This window comes from Microcaecilia unicolor, chromosome 3, assembly GCF_901765095.1.
Source record: "Microcaecilia unicolor chromosome 3, aMicUni1.1, whole genome shotgun sequence".
Taxonomy (NCBI): Eukaryota; Metazoa; Chordata; class Amphibia; order Gymnophiona; family Siphonopidae; genus Microcaecilia; species Microcaecilia unicolor.
Window position 1 is genome coordinate 254861285 of NC_044033.1, and position 10003 is coordinate 254871287.

Below are 10003 nucleotides of genomic sequence, written 5' to 3' on the forward strand. Positions count from 1 at the left end.
GGTGTAAGAATTATGTTCAGAAAGGAGGTGGACAAGTTCCTGAGGAAAAATCCAGAAAGCATTATTAGCAACAAGGAGTGGATGTGGGGCTTTGGAATCTGCTGGGTTTGTATGATCTGCAGTGGTATCATTTTAAGACAGGGAGTTAGAGCTTGAGGGATCTCTGGTTCAACCCAGCTTGACACATTTTGCATCTGTGTGGAAGGGAGGGAGGGACAGGGAGACATGCAGGTGTGAGATGTGGGTGTGTGGGGACTGTGTAGCTGAGTTTCAGGGTTGGGGGCTGCCTATATTTCATTCATCTCTGTGGAGTGCATTGTGGCTTTCCGTGCTGAATTTTAATTTGTGGTTGCTATATCCGTGGGCTTGTGCCTCATAGGTGGCACGAGGGGTGGCCATGGTGGACTCCTGAAGATGTTAAATGTGCCTATCCCTGGCAGATTCTGATATGGGGGCAGGGTGGTGGGTTCTTCAGATGGGTACCAGCTTCTTTTATCTCCTGTTCATCACAGGCATCACACACACCCATCATTGCAGGATGAGTCTGGGGGGGTCTGTGGGGGCTCCTTTGAGCATTGGAAAGCCCTGGGGTGCTATCATTGCGGGGCATTCTGGAGATATTATAAGAAAAGCACAAGGGAGAAATTAAATCTTTAGGAATAAAGCCATCCAAGAGGGCTGATGTACATACGAATAAAAGTGTTTTCTGAGTCAGAGTGTGAAGCTACTGTGCCCTGTCAGATCCTTCCTAGGGTGGGGACTTAGGAGAGGGCAAAACACGACCAGTGTATGTTTACTGGGGTGAGGGTGGCTGGAGAGAAAATTAAGCAGGAAGAGCACCCCATAGTTAGAAAGAGGGCACCAAACATAAAGACAGAGCCTCATCAAACAGAGAATAAGAGACCACAAATTAGAAATAGAAATGTGCAGACACAAACCCTGAGATACCAGAGAAAGAGAAGCTGGAATTCATTTCCTCCGGTACCGAGCAAAATTCGAGACCAGAAATTAGAAACCAAAATGTGCAGACACAAACTGAGCTGGGAATCCTGAGCTGAGGTAGACTGTCTGCAGTGCAGGAACAAAGAAAGAGAAGCAAAAATGCATTTCCTCCTGTACTGAGAAAAATCCAAAGAGAGAAGATACACATTTCCCAAAGAGAAGAGAGAAAAAAAACAAAGAATAAGAGACCAGAAATTAGAAATAGAAACCTGCAGACACAAACTGAGATGGAAACCCGAGAAGCAGAAATGCATTTCCTCCTGTACTGAGCAAGATCCAAAGAGATCAGAGACACATTTCCCAAAGAGAAGAGAGAGAAACATGGAATAAGAGACCACAAATTAGAAACAGAAACCTGCAGACAGAAAGTGAGCTGGAAACCCTGAAATGTCAGAGTGTCTGCAGTGCAAGAGCAGAGAAAGAGAAGCAAATATGAAATATATTAAATATAACGAAATACAATCTAAGGAAAAGCCAATTGAATAGGGTGAGGAGAATGGAGAAAGACATCTCCTTAATGGCTGGCAGCTGGGACATATCCTTGCAGTACAAACAGGAATAACTTTATAGACTGGAAGAGCTGATTGGTTTTTATCTGCCTTCATCTACTATGTGTGTAATTAAAGAATTGTCTACTGTGGGAGAAACTGACAGAATGGAACAAATTAGCTAGAAAGGGAGGGAGATCTCCATCAATGGATCCTCAAGAAAGATTAGACAGAGGTCTGATTGACTTATTAGTTAGATCTGCTGAGGTCCTTCCAAGCCCCATCTTTCTCTTAACATCTCCAGAGCACCCTCCCAGTCCCAAATGTCTCTGATTCTAGATGATCTCCTGGAGTTCCCTCCCAGTCTCACCTTTCTTTGATTCTTGATCTCCTGAGCTCCCTCCCAGCTCCTTTCATTGATTCCAGATTACCTCCTGAAGGTCTTCCCAGTCCCATCTCTCTCTGATTCTGGATGATCTCCTGAGCACTCTCCTGCCCCATTTTTCTATGATTCTAGATGATATCCTGGGCTCTTTTCTAGCACCATCTTGTTCTAATTCTAGGTGATGCCCCGAGATCCTAGCCCAGTTCTTTCTCTGATTCTAGATGATCTCCTGAGATCCTTCCCAGCACCATCTGTCTCTAATTCTAGATTATCTTTTGAAGTCCCTCCCAGCCCCATCTTTTTTCTGATTCTAGATGATCTCCTAATGTCCCTCCCTCCCTGCAGAATTTTTTTTTATTATAGATGATCAAGTGAAGCCCTTCCCAGCACCATATTTTGCTGATTCTAAATGATATCCTTGAGGTCCCTCCCAACCCCATCTTTCTCTGATTCTATATGATCTCCTGAGGTCTCTCCCAGTTCCATCTTTCTCTGACTCTAGGTGATCTCCTGAGGTCCCAACCAGCTCCATATTTCTCTGATTCTAGATGATCTCCAGAGGTTCCTCCCAGCCCCATCTTTCTCTGACTCTAGATCTTCTGAGGTCCCTCCCAGCTCCATCTTTCTCTGACTCTAGGTGATCTCCTGAGGTCCCTCCCTGCCCCATCTTTCTCTGACTCTAGATCTTCTGAGGTCCCTCCCAGCTCCATCTTTCTCTGACTCTAGGTGATCTCCTGAGGTCCCTCCCTGCCCCATCTTTCTCTACTAAATGATTTGAGGTGACTTGGAGACCTCTGGTCAGGGACACACAGACCAGGAAAATAAAACATTCATGATGCAGGTGTTTATGTTATAGATTGCAGTTCAAAAATGCTGGTTACAGTTTCCAATTCAAATAATACATTCAGTGTTGCAACATTTTAACAGATATAAAACAGCAATCCTACCATGGAAAAAAAAACCCTGCTGAAGATAAAATTTGAGAAACTGCTGATAAATATCATCTCTTCAAGTCAGTTAAAGGCTTACAAGCAATACAATATGAGATTTTTTGTCAAAGCTGATAATAGCCACACTAGGTCAGATCTATATGTGATGGATTATTAGATTTTGTGGTATTTCAAGTCTCCCATCCACCCCTGCTGACAGGAAACATCAAGATTCAAGGCTACATTTTGCAGACTATCTCCCTGTCCTGGCCATTAATGGAGGGGCAAGAGAGGAAGTCACCTAAGGTCACCCACAGCATCTTCAAGATAAGAACTGTCTGGGATATTTGGGGTGGGGGTCCTGTACTGTGCGAGAGAACATTGATTTTTATAGACTGTTAAATTAGCAGAAAGTCTCTCTCTGAAAGGGAGTGATGCCCTGCGCTTCAGACCATCAGCTCATCACTTGGCTTGTGTGACTGCTTGTAAAATCCCTCTTTTCTTTTGCTGACTTTAGACTGCTGCGGCTTGCTGGATGTCTCAGCCCCAAACAGCAGAAAGTTTCCCCAGACTACATATAAGAGTCAGCTGAAACAGAGCAGCAGCATTAAAAATGGGGAAAGAGAGCCGCCGAGATCATCCCCATTACAGTCACCTGGGGAAAGGAAGGAGAGAGACACACACACACAGTAACTAGTCATGAAAAGCTGGAGGCATCAGCTGGGAGTCACAGAGCAGTCAAACACGTTGATCATTACTGAAAAGTTTATTTAGAACTGGAAGATAACAGAAACACATATTGAACTTAGCATTTCACACTATGTATATATGGAGTGGTGATTTCTGGCAATACAAGTGTGAGCAGCCAGTGACCTGCCTCACTCCCAAAATGCTGCAGCCCACAGGTCCATTCATTCCTTCATAATTAAGCACTTAGTAAAAGCTCATCTGTGATCCCCTCTGCCCCCCCCCCCAGCCTCTCAGTCATTGCTTAACTAGCCCCTGGTGCTGTCACTGTGCTGTTTGTCATCTGCCTCACATCCTCTCCTCAGCTGCATTTCTCAAAGCCTCTCTTGTCCCCTCCTCTCCTCACCCTTAGACGTGTAATGCCTTTAAGACTAAGTACAGTAATGTCTTTTCTATGGACAGAAGATGAACTCCGAGGAGCTGCTCATAAATTAATATGCTACAGCAGAGAGAAAGAGAAACAGACTTCAATATAAGGCAAAATAGAGAAACCCGAATTCCAGCTGAGAGAATCACTGGCTCACCCAGGTTGCTCCCTGTGATGCGGGGCATCTCTGCCAAACTGTCTACCTTGGTTTTTTCCGGGGGGGGGGGGGGGGATAGCTTGGACAGGAATAAAGCCATCTCTGTACTCCTGGGATCTCTGGAGAGGATGAGGAGCCGGATGCCTGGTTAAGTGCTCAGTGATCCCCTCAGAGACTGGGGCAGCCATTCTCAGCACTCGATCCAGCTCTGCCCATCCATCAGGAAGCAGGGCCTGCTGAAAAATGCAGCTGGTACCAGAATAAATCAATAAGGCTGGAGGGCAGGAGCCCCTGGGACATGATGAAAAGCTCTGTGGTGTGAGTGAGCATTTCTGAATGACTGATGAAAAGAAAGCTGTACCGGAAGGGAAAAAAAAGACTATTCCCAGGCATTTTTATCCCTATATCTCACTTTATCACTCTCTGCAGGGAATAAAGACCATCCCCAGGCATTTCTATCCTTTCTGTTTCACTGTATCACACGGTGCAGGGAATAAAGACCATCCCCAAGCATTTCTATCCCTTCTGTTTCACTGTATCACATGGTGCAGAGAATAAAGACCATCCCCAGGTATTTCTATCCCTTCTGTTTCACTGTATCACACGGTGCAGGGAATAAAGACCATCCCCAAGCATTTCTATCCCTTCTGTTTCACTGTATCACACAGTGCAGGGAATAAAGACCATCCCCAAGCATTTCTATCCCTTCTGGTGACCCCGGCAATGCTCTATGAATTCCTCTGTTCTTTTCCTGCCCATCTGGTGGCCCAGGAGCGAAGCAGTGCTCATCTTCTCTAATCCTGGACCTGGCACAGTCTCCTCCCCTTGGTCCTCACAGTAGCACAGTGCATTATGGGATTTGTAGTGCTAGGATCGGGGAGAAATCCTTTAGCACTAAATTATGTCATTTAAATTCAGGTTCTCTTTTTTATTTTTGACGTAGCGGGTGGAGTGGGCAGAGACTCTTTGCCCATATGCCATCCAGACTAGGTGATTTCCTACTCTTTAATTTGTTGATTTGGCTCAGTATGTCTTCCAGGTTGGATTCAGCGTTGTAATACCTCATTCCTTATAACTAGTCCTTTTACTCGGCAGTTACCCTTCTATACTGGGAAAAATGTTATATGTAGTTTTTTAGATGAGTTTGGTGACCTCTTATTTCAAAAAGCACCTCCCTCCCCCCAATCAGTTGCAGCTCTGGAAAGTGTCTGTGCAAAGGGGCTTAAAGGACAGAGATCTGATGGAGGAAATGGACCACAGGAGCAAGACCAATGCTCCAGGGCTGACAGCTGTGGCAGGATTAAGCCTTGCCCAAAATAGCACTGGGGATTATAGAAGCTCAGAGGTGGGTGGAGAGAGCCTGGGGAGGACAAGCCCAGCATACAGGACCAGCAGTGCTGACTTTGTGTGGTGGGAACATGTCATTCATTTCAGAGATATTGCTGATCTCTCAGTTTCTCTCACCATAGGGAATCCCAGGAGCTGGGCTATAGGGATAAGAAAAGATGCATTTAATCTCCCACAGACATTATAATTCTCTGCTCCCTGCCTTGTTTACTTCCAATTTTGAGAACTCACAAAGGCAAGGGAGGGGCAGAGGGTTTTCAGTGGTGGGGAAGTGAGGTGTAAAGCCAGAAGCGGAGCCAGGTTTTGATGTCAGGGGGAACAGACCTTTGTAAAATAGGCCTCAGTGTGAAGTTGAAGGGCTGATCCACGTAGGTGCTACTTTATTCAAAATCCATTTGGGGGAGCGGGCTCCCTTTGCACCCCCACCCAGCTGCACCTCTGGGTAAAGCCTGGGATGGACACAGAGGATCTGCAGTGGTGGGGTATGAGGGGTAAAACTTGGGATGGGCACAGAAGATCATCAGTGCAGGGTGAGTGAAGGGTAGAGACAAAGACTGGACTCAGCGAAGTGATTGTACGTTCCCAAAGTACAAGGGGAGGAAAGGACCAGTGAGTTCTGTTCTCTAGTAACATGGCTGAACTGGGGCCTATCCCATCATGAGCCCAGAATCTAGAACGGGATCCAGGCCACAACCGGTGATTAAAAGATCCTGGTAAATTAAGGATCCCTGGACTGGCCCTGCCACTGAGTTAGCAGCAGGGGGTCAATATAGCTGAGCTCCTGGTTCACTGGTGTGGGCTTTCTTTCATCAGACCATCTTCTGTGCTAACTGGACCAGGGCAACTGAGAATGATGAATCCCCGATGAGATCCAGGTTGAAAGGTCTCTGAAGGGATGCTATATGGGATTAGCCCCTTCTGACAGCTAGATAGAGAGAGGCAAGTGGAGACCAGCAGGGAAGGGCAGGGAAAGAGGCTATTTGGGATGATACCTTGAAACCAGAGATAGGGAGGGGTATGGAATGAGGACATGCTAGATGACACTGTGATAAGAACCAGATGGGGAAGGATATGGAAAGAGTCCATATGAGGAATTGAAAGAAATCTCAGTGAACCTGGAAGACATAGTGAGCAAAATCAACAAATTAAAGAGTAGCAAATCACCTGGTCCAGATGGCATGCACCCCAGGGTACTGAAATAACTCAAACATGAATAACTGATCTGCTGTTAGTGATCTGTAACCTGTGGTTAAAATCATTTGTAGTTCCTGAAGATTGGAGGGTGGCCAATGTAATGCCAATTTTTTTTTAAGGGTTCCAGGGATGATCCAGGAAATTGCAGACTGGTAAGTCTGACTTCAGTTCAAAGCAAAATAGTGGAAACTATTATAAAGAATAAAATCACTGAACACAGACAAATATGGTTTAATGGGACAGAGTCAGCATGGGTTCAGCCAAGGGAAGTCTGGTCTCATCTATTTGCTTCATCAAAGAGGCATGAATAATCACGTGGATAAAGGTGAGCCAGTTGATGTGGCGTATCTGGATTTTCAGAAAGCTTTTGACAAAGTTCCTCATGAGAGACTCCTGAGAAAATTAAAGAGTCATGGGATAGGAGGCAAGGTTCTGGTGTGTATTAGGAATTGGTTATTTGACAGAAAACAGAGGGCAGGATTAAATGGCTATTTTTCTCAATGGAGGAGGGTGAATAGCAGAGTGCCACAGGGATCTGTACTGGGACCAATGCTATTTAACATATTTATAAATGACCTGGAAATTGGAACAACGACTGAGGTGATTAAATTTGCAGATGACACAAAACTATTCAAGGTTGTCGAAACACATGCGGATTGTGAAAAATTGCAGGAAGACCTTAGGAAATTGGAAGACTGGGCATCCAAATGGCAGATGAAATTTAATGTGGACAAATGCAAAGTGATGCACATTGGGAAGAAGAATCCACATCATAGTTGCAAAGCCCTTAGAATCGGTGCCCCAGAATATCTTGCCCGTTTCACTGTTCCTTACTCTCCCTCCAGAGTCCTTTGTTCAATAAATGATCATGGACTAGTTCTCCCAAGCCCTAAACACGCTCAACACCATGCTTTCTTCTTTCTATCTCCCCACACTTGGTACAGTTTACCCCTTCCCTTCGTGGTGAGCTGTCCTTAAAGAGTTTCAAATCAAACCCGAAAACTGGCTTTTGACGAGACAGCCCGAGGGAACTCTCCAGCTTGAGGTGGTTTATTTTATTCTCCCTACTGTGTGATCTGTGTCTCCTCCGATCTGATGTGAATGTTTTTCTTGTCAATATTGAATTCCTTTCTTTTCTTAACCGCTCTGCCACCTGGGATCTTCCCCTTTTTATCTGGGCTCCAGGGCTGTACCTGGAAGGAGGTAGATAGAGGTCAGAGTCCTTCCATCTTGCTCTCATACCCTCTGCCTACTGGGCACCCAGCAGAGATGGTAGCCAAAGTGGCTGCTATGGGCAAAGCCTTTGACTGTGGCTTTCAGGCTTCATCAGAGGTGCAGCACCACCCTCTTGTGGCCTTGTGAAGGATAACATGTAAAGCTGCCACAGGTCCAGGAGCACAGGTTGTACAGAAGAGACAGCATCATTCAAGATTAGGAGCTGTCACTTTATTACACATTAAAGAGAAAAGTAGACAGGAAATATGCTATTTTAACCCCTCCACCCCAATCAGCTACCTGCGCTCTGTGAAGAATTGGGGGGGAGGGGCAGTGGAAAGTTTAGCAGGACGTGAAAGTGGACAGCAGCTCATTTCATTAAATTTGTCCAGCTTCCTAGTACAGCAGAAACCCACAAATGGGATTCTCCAGTCTGTCCAGTAGCTCCCATCCACACTGTGAGGAGATGTCCCGGTCCTGGCATTAACAGGGTTTCTCTTTCCACTCTTCATGAACTCCGTTTCTTCTACATGGCAGCTTTTGTCAGGGACAGTGCATCGACCTTTTGGTGGGGTCTGGCCGCAGTGCCCACCACATTCCTCTGCCTATGTCCTATTGAAAGGATGAAGACGGGCAACTGGACCGTCCCCTCACTTGGAGGTGGTAGGCAATATTCCCAGAAGGTGAGGGGGAGTGGATTTCTGGGATATCACCTTCTCTTTACTAAGGGTGGGGGGGGGGGGGGGAGGCTGGGGCAGGAGAAGGGAAAACATTTCATTCTCTGGATGTTGCGGTTAAAGCAGGTTTCATAGCAGCTGCTGTTTCATGCAAAGTGAAAAGAAGTCCAGCCTGGGTTGTGTCTAGGGACGAGCTGCCTCTCACCTTCTTGTCTCTTTAAATGCAGGTCTTGGCGGGGTCCAATGTGGGTAGGGATTCCAAGCCAATCAGCTCCTGGGGGGGTCTAGGCTTCTCCTGGGGCGGGGCTGCCTCCTGTGGCCCCTGCTCCTGTGGGCGAGAGGCTGGCACAGGCCGTCTGTCTGGGTCATTCAAGGAGAAAAAGTCGTAGTGGTCCATGGGGGTATCTAGATGCAAAACTAGACAGAGGAAAAAGCAACAGGTAAATTGTAGAACCTTCAACCCTCCCCCCCACACACACACAGAGCCACCACTGACCCCCTCCCTCCACATATAGCCATCACCAAGACCCACTCTCCCCCACACACATACACAGCTGTTGAGACCCCCTCCCCCCACATAGCCACCACTGAGACCCCCCCCCCACCGAGACTGCTACCGTCCCCCACACAACTGCAGCATATTATATTTGATTATACTGCTTAACTTTTCAAATGAAAGGATCAAAGCAGTGTACAATAATGAAAACATTTAAAATACTAATATAGAAAAACTGTCAAATCTGAAATACAAAATGAATAGGAAAGAAACACAGAGTAAAGCAGCTTAACAACTCAGACTTACCAGGATCCTCAAAGCCTCCCTCATACAGGCGGCGATGGGAGAACATCTCCTTCCTGCGGGTCCTACTGTAGAAGCAATATATGAGAATCAAGAGACAGACCAGCACCCCGGCCGCCCCCAGGAAAAGAGCCAGAGCCTTCCCCGTGACTCCTGGCTGCTGGCCCATAGCTGAGTCTGTGAAAAAGAAAGAGGAGAACATGTCATATATAAAGGGATAAGGCTGAATTTAAAATTTCACATATAATTTATAACCCACTGATTAACTAGGCAAGGAACAATAAAAAACAACAACACACACACACATGGTAAAATACATAAAATATGGCAAACGAACATATTTAAAATGCAAAATTCAAAACAGAAATGATTAAATTCTGTAAAAAGGATTTGTTAAGTACATAAGTGTTGCCATAGTGGGACTGACCGAAGGTCCATCAAGCCAGTATCCTGTTTCCAACACTGGCCAAGCTGGGTCACAAGTACCTGACAAGATCCCAGAACACTAAAACTGATTTTATGCTGCTGATCCTAGAAATAGGCAGTGGATTTTCCCAAGTCCATCTTAATAACGGTTTATGGACTTTTCTTTCAGGACGTTATCTAAACCTTTTTTTAAACCCTGCTAAGCTAACTGCTTTTAACACAATGTATTACATGGGGTAACTCCAGAATATCTTTCTAGTCTTACCACTG